The sequence below is a fragment of the Notamacropus eugenii genome, chromosome 5, assembly GCF_028372415.1.
Source record: "Notamacropus eugenii isolate mMacEug1 chromosome 5, mMacEug1.pri_v2, whole genome shotgun sequence".
Taxonomy (NCBI): Eukaryota; Metazoa; Chordata; class Mammalia; order Diprotodontia; family Macropodidae; genus Notamacropus; species Notamacropus eugenii.
The window spans coordinates 197,085,822-197,105,330 of record NC_092876.1 but is presented as its reverse complement, the minus strand read 5'-3'; the positions used below and the strand labels follow the sequence as shown (position 1 = coordinate 197,105,330).

Here is a 19,509-nt window from a genome sequence, read left to right as displayed (position 1 = left end):
GCAAAAGAGCACAATTTATGTAGAGAGAGAACACTTATTATGTCCTATATATGAGAGTATATATAGGTGTATATATAACAGTATATGTACATATGGATACTATATATAAATATATAATTATACTATATTATATATGCTATATATACTATGTTGTATATTATCCTACATATACTATATTATACATGTAACATATATTATTACACTATATTATACGTCTACTATACTACATTATATATAATATTATGTTATAATATTATGCATTACATTATACTATAATATATACCATGTATATGCTATATTATGCTATATTGCATATAACACTATATTATGTTATTATTATTATGCTATATTATATACTATACTATATTATATATACCATATTATGTATATATTCCATATAAATACATACAGTTATATGTGCATATATGCTATTTTGTGTGTACACATTGTATGTATTTATACGTGTGCATATAAATATGTTTGTATATACACATATATGTAGCTGTCAGATAGATAGACAGACATGGGGCAGCTAGGTAGTGTAGTGGATAGAGCGCAGTTCCTAGAGTCAGAAAGACTCATCTTCCAGAGTTCAAATCTGACCTCAGACACTAGTGATATGACTCTGGGCAAATCACTTTAACCCTGTTTGCTTCAGTTTCCTCATCTGTAAAATGAGTCAGAGAAGAAAATGACAAACCACTCTGGAATTTTTGCCAGGAAACCCCCAAATGGGGTCACAGAGTCAGACCCAACTAAAAAAACAACCAAAAACAAATATACACACGCACACAGAGTTATTCCTGCTACCTCTTAAATCCCAAAGGAAGCAGCTTATCTTCAGGGTTCCAGGACTAGAACCTCCTGGATTCTCCTCATCCTTAGATTCTCCCAGTCTGGGTCAGGAGCCACAAAAGCTATCACTTACTGACTGTGAGCTTTAACTCTGTGAATTCTTTTAGCTTCTCTCAAAGGTATAAACTCACTGTAACTCAATTCATTCTATCTACTCTTCTCCAAGGCTGTTTTTCTTAATAAGCCTATTTTCCCTCAACATCTATTTCTCAGTCACATACTCCCCTAGAATGCTTCTCCCTCCAACGTCCCAGATGCTGTCTGCCTCTCCATTATTCTGTTTCAATCCATTAACTTCTGCCCCATTACAAAAATTAACTTCCACAAAATCCACATTTACATAAATATGCATTGGACAACCAGCGCTTATAATCAGAGGGTGCATGATACGATATATCTGTGTATATAACACACATATATATATATATATATAATTCTTTCAGGCAGCTGTGATGTCATGGACAGAGAGCAGACCTCAGAGTCAGGAAGACCTCAAGTCAAGATCCACAATCACCCATACTTCCTGTGTAACACTGGGCAAGTCACCACCTCTGAGTAGCCCCTGATGACTCTCAAACACAGACAGTGTTGGAGCAGGCACTATTCTGCATTGGCAAAAGAAGCTTCCCCACTGGAATTCCCTACACCAATGAAATCACAGGCACAGTTACACATAAGTACAACTTTTAGAGCTGGTAGAGAGGTTAGAGTGACCTAGTCCGATACCTTCTTTTATAACTGAAGAAACCCAGAGAGGTTAAGTGATTTGCCCAAAATTACACTCAAAGTGAGAATGTGATAAGACCTTAGCCTAAAATGGCCAAGGTCCCACATGGCATTTTGCACCATCTCCGCTTGTCCTGATGAATATCAGGCCACTAAACTCAAATAGCTCTGGAGGAGAAAATGAGGCTGGTGACCTTGCACAGCCCTCCCTCACTCAAATCAAAGTCAGCTGCAAGTCATGTCATCATCTTGATGTCATGGTACTCTTCGAGAATGAAGGACAAACCCAACCTGTGAGCCTTGCTTTGATTCACAGAATTTAGAGCTAAAAGGAATCTCTGAGGTCAGCTAGCTTATTTTAGGGTTGAGGAAAACTAAGACTCAGAGAAGTTACTTTTCTAAAGTCATACAGACATGAAATTAAAAACCAGATCCTAGAACCCTTAATCCATTTTGCTTCTATTATAACACAAAGAGCCAGAGGTAGAATTAGTTAAGAACTCCTCTCATTCAACCAGACAGGCTTCCCTTCCCTTTTTCAACCTTCAATACATCTGTGATTGCATACATGTTAAGTACACTCTTCGGTTATACAGAACAAACCCATTTTGACTTCTCATTGTATATCAAGAGCATCCAAGTGCTCACATAAACTGACAAGAGAGAAGGGGGAGGAGGAGCACCAGGGTAACATAAGGGCAGCACATCTGTTTTCACTCACTCTTACTACATGACAGGTCCTTTACTTACCACACACTGAATGATTTCATACTTCAGCAAAAAAAAAAAAAGTAGAAGCTATCATAGAATCATATGCCAAAGGTATTTGTTCAGGCTTATATTTCAGTCAATACTTTACTGTTTTCCCCCATATAAGAATGTATCATCAAATTGTGCTTTCATGTAAGAGTTCATTTTCAATGGTTTCTTTTCACTTAGTTTACAAAATGTGATGGTAAGATATTTTATTTGAATAGCACCCAGTGTGACACACATTATCACCACCTAAAAGGCTCTTTAGTGAAAAAATGTGATTAGGGACTTAAAATTAAAAATGGATTGAAAATCAATAGAATCGAAAACTCAAAAAACTCACCCAGTGCACCAGAAGACAAGTTTTACTGCCATTGGTGACAATTTGCCTTAGTAGACAGCCAGTCCTGCTGTCGGAAACCTTTAAAACAAAACCAAAAGATAGAAGGTTTTAATAGGAAAAAAGGCAAATGTAGGGACCTGAAAATATTCATTCATTCCATATTAGTATCTCTCACACTTAAAAAAAATAAACCATTACTGGAAGAGTACTTCCCTTTACATAATCAGCTATATTCTCTGGAAAGTTACACATTAACATAATTTGTATAAATTAAATAATGTGCCCGTTGACTTATATTAGCATTCCAGAGATGCTTGATCTGTATTTTGGACAAATCTCCACTAGTTGCTAACACTTCAGATTTAAGTTTCTTTGTACCCTGGTCTCTCGGGTATTTAATGAACTGAAAACATATCCTTGTATGCTCTGGAGAACCTCAATAGACAAAGAACTTAACTTTTAAAAGCTTACTTTCATTTAGAGAAGGAAGAATTCCTTTGTACAGTGATAAGCAGTCTCTCTCACACATACCCCATCTTTAATATGCTGGACTTTTCTTAGATTGCTAAAAATGGAATTTATCTCCTATCTGAAGCTGACAATCCCTATTGTCTTTAAATCAGCAATCAGGATTATAGATTTAGGGTCAGAAGGGACTTCAGAGGCCCATCTCCCAATTTATAGAGAGGACACTGAAGTGAAAGAATAAAGCAACATCCCCAAAGTCACACAAGTAATAAAGTAGCAGAGTCAGGATTCAAACCTGAGTCCTCTGACTAGAAACTACACTAAAGTTTATAGTTTCTACTATAACTAACTAACCATGTTACATCACAGATCAAGGAGCTCTAAACATTTTGAATACTTATCAGAAGCAATAGATAGATGAAGGCAGGGAAACCTGAGTTCAAACTTGGCCTTAGATGTGTACTAGCTGCATAACACTGAGTGAGTCACAATCTCTGCTTCAGTTTGCTCAACTCTGAAATGGGGATACTAGCACCCACTTCCTAGAGTTAACACCCACCTCCCGGGCCTGTTGTAAGGATCAGATGAGTTAATATTTGTAAAGGGCTTAGCACAGTGTTTGCTATATGTAGCAAAAAGTGCTTAAAAAAATAAATGCTTGCTTCCTTCCTCTATTACCACACCCACTACGGTTCATCCAGTTCTCCAAAAGGAATTCAAGATCCACAGTGGCACTGGTAATAGATATGACCTTTCTAAGGGACATGATTGATAAATGAATGACAAAGCATTTATTAGATAATTAGCATATTCTTTAGTACTTACTATGTGCCTTAATCCCTGACAATACATGTATAAGGATGACAGTCCCTCCTTTCAATAAGTTACTTACAAATAGGGGAAGACAATATATTAAAGGGGATGTAGAAGAATGGGGAGGGGGAGAAGTGTATAATACACACCTAGTGTCATGATGTGGAAATGGCCAGGAAGTGAAATGAAGACCTGATACTGGGCAAGCTAAGATGAAAGCTTATCTATGAATCTAGCATCCCGGGAAGGAGTCCAAAATTTCAATGGGGGTGAGGGTGCAGAAGTAGAGAAAGGACTAGAATACAGGAGGCACAATATGGAAATGGTTGGGAGATGATCATCCAAGCATCATTAGGCAAAATCTCATCTACCAGATGTGACCACATAATGGAATTTCTTGACAGAGATAATCCATATACAACCAAATTGCCTTGAGATACAGAGGAAGGAAAATCACAAAGGAATATTTAGCTGGGAGAAAAGTAATACAGGATGTGAAGAAATCTAAAGCAAAGGGGATTATGAATCTCTAGACTTCCATACTCAAGCACACTAAACTTATTTTTTTGCATTAGCTTGCTGCAGGAACTGCCCTCTCTGCCTTAAAATAGTGTTATTTCTCATATAGACTGTTTAAGAGTAAATTTATGGAGAGAACATCAGAATTGAAGTCTTGAGCCTAGAGATGAAGTACAGGCTTGTAGATCTGTCACAGTCATAAAATACCTGTGTGACTTTGGGCAGGTCACTTCAAGTTTCAGTTTCCTCATCTGTCAAATAAGGGGTAAGGCTAGTTGCCCTATCAGGTCTCTTTCTAACCATAAATCTATGGAATTAAATAATCAGTTATCCTGAGGATCGCTATTATACATATTCTGCCAGTAGACACCATTGAGGTCTCATTCCCTTCCAACATAAAATCACAATTCCCAAAAGGTAAGCTAATTGCTAAAATCTTTCAGAGGGTCTCTACATTCCTCTCTATATCATTCAGTCTCTATCCCTTCCCCACCTTTTTCTCCACCTCCTCATCCCTAAAAAGAACAGTAACAGTTTATAAATAAACAGGAATAGAAGAGAGAGGAAGTAGGGGTTCACTTTATTTTGAAATCAAGGAGAAAGAAAACAAAGAGTAAACGGACAATACTTGTGAAAAAAAGAAAGCTATAAAAAGGAAAAAAAAAACCTGGAAAAAAGAATAAAGTTTCCCTGATCCTGTGCTTCCATGGTAGGATGGTCTCAGAACATATTACAAGGGTTTGGGAAGGACAAGAAGCCATGGATAGTAAATATTCTAGGGAATGGACAACTGTCTGAAGCTCAGAAGATCTACTTGCAGAAGAGCACTTGCTCCAAGTGTTCAAAGAACCTTGGAAAACATGAGGGTAGAATGTATTTCTCTGATCTATGTTCAACACCAACCATATCCTCCCTCAATAACAGAAATGGCAAACCGACTGAAATTCAAAACGAAATTTAAAAAAGACAGACATCCTTAAAAGCAACTTACATACCAAAAATCTGCCTCTTTCTACACGGTCAGAGTGTTTTAAATCCATTGTCCCTTCCACCAGGAAAAAAACAAACATTAAATCAAAGTCTTGGCATAAATTGGTTCTCTGCATGAAAGAGAAGCTATCTGAGAGGCAGACCTTTTGGTGTCCCCTTTCTTTGAACTATTGATCCATTTCCCATACCCTACTTAAAAATAATGAATTCACTAGGCATTAGATTAAGCCAAATACCATCGTGTGAAAAAATACTAGATAGGAATCTTGACCATGCTAATGAGTATAACTTGATTTTTGTTTAATATTCCATAATCATTCATTTATTTCACAGTAATTTTTTTTTGTTTTTATGCCACAGTCATTTGTGGACATATCTCCACTCCCACGCAATGAACCCTTCCTTTTAACAAAGAAAAACAATAAAGTAAAACCAAACATATCTAATCACAGATATGCTCTTGTGTACCGGTAGTCTCTCACCTTTCTTTTCTCCACCTCTTCTCTGTGGCCAAGATCAGGCATAACAAATACAATACTACTACATTTTACTGGGATTTTTTTGTTTACATTATCACAGCACTCTGTATATTGTCCTCTGGGTTTTTCATTCTATATCAAATCATACACAACTTCCTGCATTTCTCTGAATTCCTCAGATATGTCATTCTTTATGATACATCAAAAGTCTGTTATATTCATATACCATGATTTTTTCAGCCATTTTCCAAATCTATGGCTGCCCACTTTAGTACCAATTCTTACTACCACAAAGTGAGTATTTAGAATTAGTATTTACTATTAGCATTTTGGTACATGTGGGACCTTTGTATCTTTGACCTCTTTGGGCGTATATTACTAGCAACAGGATTCCTCAGTATAAGTAGTTTCACCACTTCTCTCACATAATCCTAAATTATTTTTCCAGGATGGTTGGACAAATTTTCAGCAATTCAGAGCTTGTCTTCCCATGGCCTCACTGTCAAACATTGACTATTTTTGTCTTTTTTCAATTTTGCCAGTTTGTTAGCTGTGTGACACAATTTAATATGCATTTCCAATATTTTCAGTGATTTGGGGGAATCCTTCATATACAATAATTGATTATAGTTTGCAATTCTTTTGAAAACCATGAGAAAGATAAACAAACACTAGTATGCTTCAATCTGCATTCAGACTCCATAGCTCTTTCTCTAGATGTGACAACATTTTCCATCATTGCATTGCTAAGAAGAGCTAAGTCTCTCAAAGTTGGTCTTCACATAATGTTGCTGCTACTGTGTAGAATGTTCTCCTGGTTCTGCTCACTTGACTCAGCATCAGTTCATCTAAATCTTTTCAGGGTTTTTTTGGAATCCATCTGCTTATAATTTCTTATAGAACAATAGTATTCCATTATATCCATATGCCAAAAATTGTTCAGTCATTCCCCAATGGATGGGCATCCCCTCAATTTTCAATTCACTGCCATCGTAAAAAGTTGCTACAAATATTTTTGTAAGCATAGGTCCTTTTCCCTTTTTTATGATCTCTTTGGGATACAGTCCTAGAAGTGGTATTGCTGGGTTAAAGATCAACAAGCGTTTATTAAGCACCTATTACATGTCAATATTATTCTGAGTACTATGAATACAAGGAGAAAAACAGAATAATCTCTGATCTCTGAGAGGTTATACTGACATTTCATTGCCAGACATCAGGATCCTGTTACCAGCAACATAATAACAGATACTCACCTAAAGAAATGAGGAGCAGAGGGAGGAGGAGCAGAGGGAGGAGGAGCAGGATACCAGAGCCTGCCTGAAGCAAAGGGTACTGGCATTCAGATACGGCCAGTTCTCTCAGAAGTTACTTGGGACAGAGATTAAGGCCAATGAAACATGAACTGTCTGACTTGAAATAAGATGCGACAGCTTTGAGGTCCAGACCCCAGGCAATCACAGAGGAAGGAGTCAAAAAGAGAGTAATAAGGGAATGTAAGAGGAAAATGACTAAAATTTGCAAAGGTATCAGGAGGAAGAAAACTCAGTCAAATACATAGTGCACAAGCAGATAAACCAACAGGAAAGATATTAGTAACAAAAAAGAATATGGTCTCTCGATCAGCTATATGAGTCCAGACATCTATGAATAAATACAGCAAGAAAAAAGAAAATGAGTTAGCCCTGAGGAGGCAGAGAACCCTATGGATTCCCAAGAGAGCATGTGAGAACAGTAAGATGTTTCTGAATAGTTTAAAAGGGAAATAAGAATTATGTAAGCAAAACTTATGGCCAGCATGGCAGAAATGATGGGCAAATAGAAAAACTTGAATCCAGGGTGACAAGTCTCACCAAAGAAATGAAAGAGAGAACTGATTGGAAATGGTAAATACACAGAAGTGAAGGGCATTCCACTGTCATACTCTGGATTCAGGCTAAGAAAGGAAAACCTTCACATTAAGGTTAAGAATGAAATAAGGGGGTTAAATTCATCATGTAAATCTGCTGGTAAAAGAAACAAACCACTGGCTCTCACCAACTTCATCCCTGCCTGCTAACTAGACTAACAAAAGTAGATAAAATGATTAATAGTAGTTGGAGGCTTTAAGAAGTTAAAAGTAATACTACCTACATCCCACATTCAATTATCATATGACATCATTCAAAATGAGGGAAAAACTCTGTGCCAGGCAAAGTAACATGAATTTCATCCTAAATCATTCTGGTATTTTGGTCATTAAATTAGACTATCCCAAAGGATAAATGGATTGCAACAGCAGTACCATGAAGCTAAGCAGGTTTGATTTTGGAGGCTGCACATTTTCCAAACTTAGAACACTTTGTGGAGAGGAGAAAATTGCCTGTCTTGAGAAAATGATGCACTCCATGAATGATTTCAACAATCAAGTGTAAAGATAATTAATGCTGGCTGATTGAAGATTACTTCTCCTACACTGTCATCTAGCATAGATGGCATACATATTAAGTTTCTAGACTAACACTTTACCGTAGAAGACTGGACAAGTGTGGAAAACTGGCTCCTTCATTAACTCTTCATTATTTGTTTCCTCTACTTTATTGGTATTTCTCATAGCCTCTGCCTCTCTTCTCCCCACTATATTTTTACAAGGCCATTAAAGTCACAAAATCTACACTAGCAATCTATAGCAATCCACTTGCCTTATTACTATCTTTTTAGAATCCTAACACAGTATCCCGGGTTTTTATTTTGGCAGGTGATCCTGCCTTTCTAAAGATATAACTAACTCATGTCCTAACTCATATCATTATCCTATGTTACAAATGTGCCACTCATCCCATCTGCTGCTAACTTATTCTTAACACAAAACAATATAACCACTGGGAATGTAGTCTTGGGGGGACTGAACTTAAGGTTTGTGAGTAAAAATCATAGAGCTCTTTCGAGTTCACCATTCAGGAAGGGCTCTATTTGGCCTAAAAGATAAAAATCAATCCTATTTTTAAAGCATCCAGAGAATAAGATTTGATAACTTCTTTTGGCAATCACTCCATAGTCTGCCATCAAAGTGAAGAAATTCTTATTTTTCTATAAACTAGATCCTTAGGCTGCAGTAGAGAACTCATCTCCAGGAAAAGCAGACAGTAAAATAGAATAAATATTATTAGATAAAAGAAACAGAGGAGAGGCACCCCTGAGAGTGCTAGAAATGGAAGAGGCATAAGGTCCTGGCAAGGCAATAAAGAAATAAGGTCAGACAAAAAGTAGTCAAGTCATAGGGAGATCAATGAACATATACCTTTGCAAGCATAAACTTTAGGTAAATGGAGCTACGGTATGATACATATGTTCATTCACCTTTGCTTCTTAATGTCAGTAGCAGATTTTCTCATATTGAACTCCGCATCTACTATTAAGTGCTAACACGTCCTGTAATAATGATTATACACACATTAACATCTGTTAATATTCTTCTTATAAAACCTCACCTCTTTGGTTGCATTGAAATATGATCACAGCAAAGAATTAGAAATAAAAAAGATTTATCTACAGGGAAATGGCTAAATAAACCATGGTACATGAAATTAAGTAATATTGATGTTCCATAAGAAATCATTTATAGGAATCATTCAGAGAGATGTTGGAAGAAAGGTATGAACTGATGCAGAGTAAAATAAGCAGAACTAGGAAAAAAATCAATATGATTACCACAATGTCAATGGAAAGAATGGTAAAAAAAAGAAAGTGCATGCCGTAGAACTGTAATGACCAAGCTTAGCCCGAAAGCTTAGTCTCAATGGGAGTCATCCATTCAAGGAGGACACTGAAACTCATGGATGAGACGACTGACCAACAGAGATAACAAAAAGAATAAAAGAGGTACCTCAAGGGAGCCTTATGGGATACCCAGGCTAAAGGAGTAGAATATAGACAACAATCCTATAAAGGAGACTGAGGGAATATTCAGAGGGGGAGGAAGGGAACCAGGAGAGCATGTGTCACAAAATCACAGGAGCACAGAGTATCTAAGAGATGGTAGCTGAGACGGTATTGATAGCTAGTAACATGGGTAGGATTTAGTAAATTTTGTTTGTTTTTCAGCAGCTGGGAAAGCTGAATATGGTTATAGCCAGCTGAGAAGGAATAAGTAGCTAGAGATTCAAGTAACTCACTCACTCACTCACTTTCTCACTTTCTCTCTCTCTCTCTCTCTCTCTCTCTCTCTCTCTCTCTCTCTCTCTCTCTCTCTCTCTCTCTTTCTCTCTCTCTCTCTTTCTCTCTCTGCATTTTATCTAGTATTGTGGTTTAATTGGTGTAAGGCTCCACCAATGCAGATTAGGAATTTATCATTGACTTACATTCTTAGAGTCTCCAATTACTTGCCCACAGTCACCAGGCCAGCACACATCAAAGGTAAGACTTGAAACCAAATCTGACTTCAAGACCAACCCTCTAACCAAAACACAACACTGACTCTCAAGTAATATGTTAACTAGAATGAAAGAAAAATATTGTGATTTAGGGGTTCTTGTGACTTCCAAAGTTGCAGACATTGAAGTTTAGTAATTAACTTCTCAATGACAAAAAATGACAAACATACTTTATTTCAGTTTGTGTCACATCCAATGAGCAGAAAAATAAAGATAAAAAAGAGGGGAATGGCCAAATCAACAAGCATTTATTAAGCATCTACTGTGTGCCAGATACCGTGCTAATCACGAGGGAAACAAAGAAAGGCAAAAAACAACAAAACCAAAAAACATGTCCCTGATCTCAAGAAGCTGACAGACTAATAGAGGAGACAAGATGGAACATGACTGATAATATCAAAAGGTCCAGCCATCAGATTTAGAAATTAAATCATCATTGGCATCTTGGGAGATAGTAGTTTAAGTCAAATGGTAAGGCCAGAAGCAAAACCAAAAGGAGATGAAATGTGAAGTTGAGTAGTAAGGGTGTGAAAGCAGTGCGTGCACATCCAAAAGATTGCCAATGTAAGTTAGGAGACATTTAAGAAAATAAAAGACTGGGTGAATGGCTGGGTCAGATGAAGATGTTTTAAGGTTTAAAGAAGCCTGTTCATATTTGTAGACAGTGGAGGGAAGGGCTATGAGAAAAAGGAGAGAATAATCAATAGACAAAGCTCCTAGAAGAGATAGTAGGAGATAGTACAGAGGGCACAGGTAGAGAGGGTTTGGTCTTAGCAATGGCAATATTTATATTCCTCAGCCACAGGAGTAAAAGCTTCTACTGTTGCTTCCCATGGATATCCAGGAAGATGGGAAGAAGGAAAGGTCTACAGAGGCCATCACAGAATAATTTTCTCTTATAGTCAGAAGGGACCAAAGAGTCAATCTTGTCCAACAATCTATCTGATTACTCAATTTTTTTTGACAATATATTGACAGATGGCTACACAGCCTCTGATTGAATACTCCCAATGGAAACTCACCTCAGAATAGGCCTATTTCATTGTCTGATGGTTTCAGTTGTTACAAACTTCTTTCCTTGTAGACTGGGCCAAAATCTTCCTCTTTTTAACTTCATAATTAAACTTCATAGCCACAAAGGAAATGTGATCCTTCTTTCACATGAAGGCCCTTCAATATTTGAAATAGAAATTTTACTTTGCCATTCTGAACTAATTAACTGAAGTTTCTTATTTTACTTATTTCGGGAAATACTTTGAGGCAGCTGAGTGGCATAGTGGTTAAACTGCCGGACCTGGAGGGACTTGAATCTTCTCTCAGATACCAACTGTATGACTCTACCTCAGTTTCCTCATCTTAAAATGGAGCCAGTAATAGCACCTACCTCACAATGTTGTAGTGAAGATGAAATGAGATAATGTATGTAAACCACTTTGCAAAACTGAAAATGTTGATTTTTATTGTTGGTATTATTGTTTCCTCCTGTAAATAGCCAATGAAAAGCACACTGTTCACTAATAATGAAGGGTGATGGAAAAGAAGAGTAGGGTGCTACAGCCAAAGTTCTTCCCCAGCCTTTAGGTGGAGTATGGGAAGGAGGGACTGATCTCTAAGTAAAATTACAAGGGTCTGATTTTTTTCAATAAGTTACATCAATAGCTAAGAACCTACGCTTCATCCTATATAATAGTTTCTTCACTTGACTCTGTACAAGATCTACAACTCCCTAGACTCAACTTTGGACCTGCTACTCCTAGACTTATATTACATTTTCCCATCTAGATTTGCTACTTTTGTGGATTTCTGGCTTTGATCTCAGCAGCACTAATCAATCACTGCTTGGATACTTGGAAGGACCTGCCTGGCAAGCATGCAAGCACATGGCTTTCCCCCAGGTTTCCTAACACTCTTCTTACTTGTAAATGCCCACTCTTCATCCCCCAGCATACACAACTACCATTCCCAGATATAGCAGAAACAGGTATTTGTAGATGGAAGAGGGTGCTCCTAATTTTGATCAAAGTAGGGCAGCATACTAACCTTTCACTGCTCACTGCACTGATCTAGCAATATGCTGTAGATATTTAAATAAAACCTAGTAATGGGGAAACCATTAAGTCTTCTCTCTTATAAATACACGTAATTATTTTGATTAGTCTTGCTAACAATATAACTTAAATTTCCTTACCATCCTGGTAGCTTCCTTATGGATACAAACTTTAGTTTGTCAATGATCCTCTTAAAATGGATTAGCCAGGATGATACACAATTCTGCAGATGTGATTTAACAAGATCAGAGCATATTTCTGCTATTTATTAGCTCCTTGGTATGGATATTAATGTATCCTAAGATTGTATTAGCTTTTGTTGGCAGCCACATCATATAACTCATTCTCATTGCCCTAATAGTTAATAAAAATCCCCAAGTATTTTTCTCATGAAGGAGTGTCTAGCCACAATCACTTCCAACCTATACTTTTGCAGTTTTCTTGAACCTTAGTTCAGGACACCAATGAAATCATAGTTGCAGTTAAAAGAAATACAGGACTCATGCCTAACTAAATCTCATGTTTTTAGATTCGGCTCCATTACAGCTTATTCTGAGCTCATTATGTCATTCAACAAATCAGTCATCCTGCTCAGCTCTGAGCTCTCTTCACATTTGGCAAGCAAACCATCTAAACCATACAGCCTCATCCAAGTCATCAATAAAACTGTGGAATAGGACAGGACTATCAGCTATCTCTTCAGAATGCCACCAGAGACCTTCCTCCAGGATGAAACTCATTTATTACTCAAGCCCAGATGGTGACTTTTACCAGGGTTGTAAGTAAAATGGGATGTGCCTGTCTGGGACAGCAAGCATTTTCCCATTGGCAATCCCAAATGCTTTCCCTTTACAGGAGGCCTCAGTCTTAATGGAGCACTCTAGGTATGGAAGACTGAGAAGCAAAGGTTCACAGAAAAAGGCAGAAGCTTCTTGACTACTTATGGGCTTATCTATAAGGGTCTTTTATTGGATGAAAAAGCAAACAACAAGTCTTCCTTTAATTGATGTAAACAACAGGGATGAGGAACCTTTTCTTGTCTTATAAAAACCTACACACAGGAAAAATTCTGATTACTTCATGGCATCTATAAAAGAGAGATGCTCTTTGAGAGAGGTCCCCAAGACTGAACCTAATCAATGCAAACATTCTATAATCTGTAGAATCTGTCTCCCCCACTTTGAAAACATGGGGATATTTGTCCAACTTGAATCTCCTAGAATCTATCCTCCCTACCTGGAATCCTTGAAAATATCATTGACAGAAATACTCTTGCCTCCAAGATCTTTCAGCACCCTGGAATATAACTTGAGTCAAGAGAAAAATTCATTTAAATGAACTATGCACTATCTTATTATCTCAGGCTTAAAATTTCTTTACAACCACATTTGTTTTTATCAATTTCTAGTTTGACAATCTATCCAGAGAAGACATAAAGGAAACAGTTAATGAGTATTTCTGCCAAATCTAGCAGGATGGATGTTAATAGAGAGAAATCAAAACTATTATTCATAGATTAAAATAAATCATAGTCACAAGTACATGATAGGGAAGGAATTGCTATGCAGCTGTTAATCAGAAAATGACCTGGGAATTTTAAAGGACTCAGTGTAAATCAATATTGTGGTTGGTAGCCAAGAACCCAATCTCAAGTTGAACTAAGCAAAATATAGTGTCTAGGAGTTGGGCAGTAATTGTCCTGCTGCACTTTACTTTGGGCATATATCACCTCTAGAGAACTGTGTTTGTTTCTGAGCCCCACATTCCAGGAAGGGCATCAATAAACTAAAAAAAAAGACAGAGAAGAACAACAACCAGTATGGTGGAAGATCTTGATTTCATGCTATATGGAGATTAATCTGGGGCTTAAATTATTCTGTGGTTGTTTAGACTGAAAAAGACAGTTTAGCATTGAGATTAATGTGTTGCCTGAGAGCCAGGGTGATTTGGATTCAAATCTCAGATATCTACTAGCTAGTTCCAGGCCCAAAACATCTCAGAGAATTCTCCATGTTAGATGTGTCATTCTCCTAGTCAACAAACTCCAGTGGCTCCCTATACCTCTGGGACCAAATATACAATCATCTGTTTGCCTTTTAATGCTCTTGATAACTGGCCCCTTACTATCTCTCCAGTCTTCTTACGCTTTATTCCCCAACACAAATTCCATGATCAGGGAACACAGGTTTCTTCACCCATGATTCCTCCTACCTAACATTTCATATCCCAACTCAAGGTATTTTCATTGGCTAACCTCTATGCCTGGAGCATTTTCCTCCCTCATAGCTGCCTCCAGGTTTCCTTGGCTTCTTTCAAGTCTCAGCTAAAGTCCCACCTTTTGTAAGAAACCCTTCCTGGTCCTCCTTAATCCTAGTGCGTTCCTTCAGTTGATCGTCTCTAATTTATCTTGTACAGATCTTGTTTGTACATTCAATTCAATTTATTAAGCACTTACTATGTGCCAGGAATTGTGCTAAGGGCTGAGGATGCAGAAAGATGCAAAAGACATCCCTGCCTTCAGGGAGCTTCCATAGTTGTTTACAGGTTGTTTACTCCATTAGACTGGGGGTTCCTTGAGAGCAGGGACTGTTTTTTGCTTTTCTTTGTACCCCCAGCATTTACCACAGTGCCTGCCATATAATAGGTGCTTAGCAAATACCTGTTGACTCAACCTGATTTCCCATATTCCCTTTCTCAGGAAATTCTGATTGGTTCCAAAGATGGTTTCAGATATTCTATACTGAAATGGAATCCCAAATTCCCTTTCAAACTCAAACTCAGTGAAGAACCATAATTTCCACATTCATTCCAAAAGTTTCCCAACTTGGAAACTGACATGATATAACTTTCTTGACTTAGTGGGAAGATCCACACAATCCCAACCCCCTGGTCTTGTGATAAAAGCCATTCCAGAGTGCTTAGAGTCATCCCTAAATTTGGGGAGGGGTATGGCACCATAAAACAAGCTGTGTAAAAAAAAAAATATTTTATGATACCTCTAACACTGAGAGTCTGTGTGATGCAGAAATGAAAAGATAAAATTTGACAGACACACTTATGAAATAAGCATCATCTTCAAGAAAGAAAATAACAAAAACAATGGTTCTCTGTGCACACAATAAGTTCCACTTAATCATAAAAATTGAAAATGAAAATGATTCACTACATCTCCTTGTCTATGTTCAAATGGCAGTTGTTCCCTACAGAAAACTTTCTAGATTTTAAAAAGGTATTTGCTATAGTCTTCAAAATTATTTTTAGAAGAAAAGATGCTCTTCTAAAGAACATTTCTAGGGCTGAAAGTCTGAGTTCTCTTCTCTTAGGTCCCAGTCAATTTTGTATTAATCAAGGACAAAAAAAAAATAAAGAATCTTCTAGTATACCTTTGGTACTTGCTTAAGCTCTGTCTCTTCCAAAATTCTCTTTTATCTTTCTCTGAGATGCGGGAGAGCCCTAATTACATTATTTCCCCACTCCCAGACCCTCATCTCAGTTTCCCTAATGCACACCTTCACATAAAAGTCACTTTCAGGGCAAAATCACAGGCTCATGATCTTGTTCTCAATGTTATATTGTGATTTCATTGGCTCTGCAGGGCCCTAAAGCTTGTTATCAGTCTGAACATAGTCAGATCAATGACAATCTGGGTCAGGTTTCTGATTGGTCTCTCCAAAGCAAAAATTAGGAAAAGAAATCAATTTTTTAAACTTGCTCTTCCTAACGATTTTAATTGACAGACACAAAAGCCCAAATGGCTTTATACATTAGCATTGAAATCTTTAGAAAAGGGCTTACACATATAATGAGACATACTTATGTAATCTTCTAGACCAGTAATTCCCAACATTTTTTTGTTCCATGAACCCCTTTCAACAACAACAAAAATGTTTTGAATCCCCAAGGTAATTTAATATACTACTCATAATATTCTTCACAACTATTTAGTGCTTAAGGAATCATTAAAAAAAATTTGAATGCAAACTCCTTGGATCATTGTTAAGAACCTGGATTCATGAACAACCCAAGGGGAACCATTATTGTAGACATTGTACTTATCTCTCCACTTACAGAAATAGTCCTCTAATTTATTACAGTATTGGGTCTGGTCAACTGACACCAGGCATCCCTGTTTCCCTATTTTTGACTTTAATAATATAGTTTGCTGGCAGTTACAAAATAGCCAAACCTGAGTTTCATAAAATACCTTCAACTCAATCATACCTTTTACCTAAGACTCCACATAAAACATTTGCTGAAACCAGACACAAAATATCTAAATCTAGAAGTGTTAGACAAAAATTATAAGACAAAGAAGTTTTTTGCACCCCACTCAACTGTCTGTGCTATTTTATATCAAAGGCAACAACCAGTTTTATATTTGATAGAGAAAATAATGAAATGCTTAATGACTATTGGTTATGTTATTTTGTAAGCAAATAAAAATAATTACACTGCTGTCTAATCTGTCACTGATGTCTCCAAAAATTAAAAGAGACTATGGCATATTCAAGTTTTAAAAGTCAGATCCTGAATGTTGGAAAGAATTACAAGTTACAAGTATTTCACTGAAATAAAGATCTAGTATATTTCCAAAAAGACTACATAAAAAGTATATGTAACAATTCTTCAGTTGTCCTTTGCAAAACTTTATTTTATCCATCTTTAATTACTATTGGAAAAGCACAGTAGCTCCTGAGTCAAGAAGGCCTGAGTTCAAGTTCTTACATCTCTAATGCAAACTATCTGTATCAAAATCACTTAACCTTTCAGTGACATGCAGGTAACTAAGTTTATACGTCACAGAGTAAGTGTTCAGCTGCATTAATAAGCAGTTTCCACGCAGGGAGTTCCCTATACCAACGAACTCACATTTCTGGGACCCCCGAAAAAATGGTATCTTTCCTTTCCATTTTATTTTTTATATTCTTCTTTGCTTCTGTAACCAAAGTGAAATCTGTCACACAAAGTAAAAGAAAAAATTTGATCCACACAAACCCACAATTAGTAATAATACAAACTGTTGTGCATCTTATCTGTTGTCTTTTGCCAAGTATCACCTGTTGAATATTTGTTCTCCTGATGATTGCAAGTCAGTCAACAATCCCTGCATAGAACTGGTCACGGTGATGCCTGATGAGATACACTCAGAGCAGGATTGTACAAGTGTGTGGTTTGTAGGGTTTGTATTTCACTGTCTAGCCAGCAAAATACCTAATCTGATTAATCATTAAAAGTGATGAAAAGGAACCAGAAAGTCCTTCTTTTATCTGAATCCACTTTTAGTTGAGTTACTTTAACTAGCAAGGAATATTACTAAATTTCCAAAAATAGCCTCTAAAAAATGTTATCAAAAATTTTTGAAAACCTTGTAAGTTCTGAATTCTGTTTCTACCACTATCATGGTAACAGTCAAATAATTTTTACCCGACTTTGCGACTTATTGAACAATATCTGTTTCATTTAATTCTCCTAAATGCTTTGCACTGTTATCTGCTTTATGCCTCAAGTATTCTTCCCACGGTTGAAATGCTGTCTAAAACTATCCTATACCATCTTAAGAGAGGACCTCAAGCTAGACGTGATCACCCCTTCTGGCACGCTTTTGTTTTGAGGAAGAAATGTTCTTAGCTCTTCTCTCAGCTTCCCCCTAGAGGCCTCGGTGATCACTTTACATTCTAACCAATGAGCAGGTATTTTTAAATGTACTTGCATAACAGTGAGTATGGGTTTCTTCTGGTATCCTGCCAGACACACTTATTCCCCGTTTGTATTTAAAATAGAACGGTAGTACCATCACTCTCATGTGCCAGAAATCCCTTCTGTGCATATCCTCCAAGCTAAATCGTATGTATGTATGAAAAATAAAATAGGTCTCATTATAAAGTTCAAAGGACTTAGCATGACCATGCTAAATTAAGAGTACGGCGGCAGACTGTAGCATCCCAGGCCGGGAGGACACTCCAGTCTTGGAACTAACCTATCCCACCCTTAGGAAATCCTTGTGTTACCCAAACAGTCAGCACGTGTGTGCCCCATATAGCCATATATGCTTCGCAATCGCCGACACCATTCAAGAGGGAATCAAAAAGCTCCTGCATCTCAGTTATCTGCATGCGGGGTGCACAGGGCAATTCTTCTTGCAAAGGGGAAGGGAGGAGGTGCCTTATTTCGGGGTGGGGGGAATGGGAAATGCCTACTATGGTCTAAACTGTTCCCTCCCACACCCATGAACGTGGGAGCCAGGGCCAAAAATAAAGACACAGCCCAGAAGATCCCCATCGGTTACCCTAGTCTTAGCAATTCCAGAAGGAAGCGAGGAAGATGTCCAAAACTAAGCGCACGACGACACTTAATTAGGCTGTAGCCAAAAGCTAGGACCCGGACCCCCATCTCCAAGTGTTTTCCAGTAGTTGGGGGCTGGAAGGAGGCGCGGGGTCTTGCTGAGGGTCCGAAGTTTCGGAGGGGGAAAAGGTCATTGCGGGTGCCCAGGCAGAAAGAACTTGCCAAGCGGTCCAGGAAAGGAGGGGCGAGCCGGGAGAGGGAAAGGAATGGAGCCACACCTGGGCTGCACTTCCAACAACTGTCACCACCAAACACCTCCCACGCATCCCACACGCAGATGCCGAGCGGAGGCAGCAGCAATCTCGCAGCCGCCCTAGCGTCAGCCCGACTCCCCACCTAGGACTCACCTGTCCGCGGGTACCCCCCGAGGAAGCTGCGGCCGCTCGACACGGGTCTCCAGGCGCGCGGCGCAGAGCCCGGGAGAAGGGGCGCAGAGCGGTGGAGGGTTCCGAGGATGCACCTGGTGCCGCAGCAGCAGCAGCAGCAGCAACTCCCCCTCCTTTCTTCCCTCCCTCCTTCCTTTCCCCGGACAAAGAGAAGCAGCGGTAGAGGTGGAGGCGGCGGCTGTGAAGCCGGCGCCTGGAAACGTGCGGCGGAGCCGGTGTCTCTCGCTCCAGATTTACTGCCCTCCCTTACAGCTTGGGGAGCGGGCGGGAGGGAGCGGGAGGCGTGCACACCCCCACAACGCGGCAGCAAGCACGGAAAGCAGAGGGCGCCTCCAGCCACCCAGCGGTGCCCAGGGCTTGCTGTCGGCTGCAGCC

The 19,509-nt window shown here is 38.4% G+C and overlaps 1 protein-coding gene across 2 annotated transcripts in view; it reads right to left on the bottom strand.

The window, feature by feature from the left end:
• The window catches only part of MTUS2 (microtubule associated scaffold protein 2), a 729,368-nt gene extending 710,183 nt beyond the window's left edge, over positions 1-19,185 (bottom strand). For both annotated transcript variants that reach the window (XM_072611825.1, XM_072611824.1), the window contains exons 1-2: positions 19,096-19,185; positions 2,678-2,755 (exon numbers count right to left, since the gene is read on the bottom strand). The gene's annotated coding sequence lies outside the window, so the exon portion shown is untranslated. The remainder of the gene's footprint in view (positions 1-2,677; positions 2,756-19,095) is intronic.
• Between the last annotated feature and the right edge of the window lie 324 nt (positions 19,186-19,509).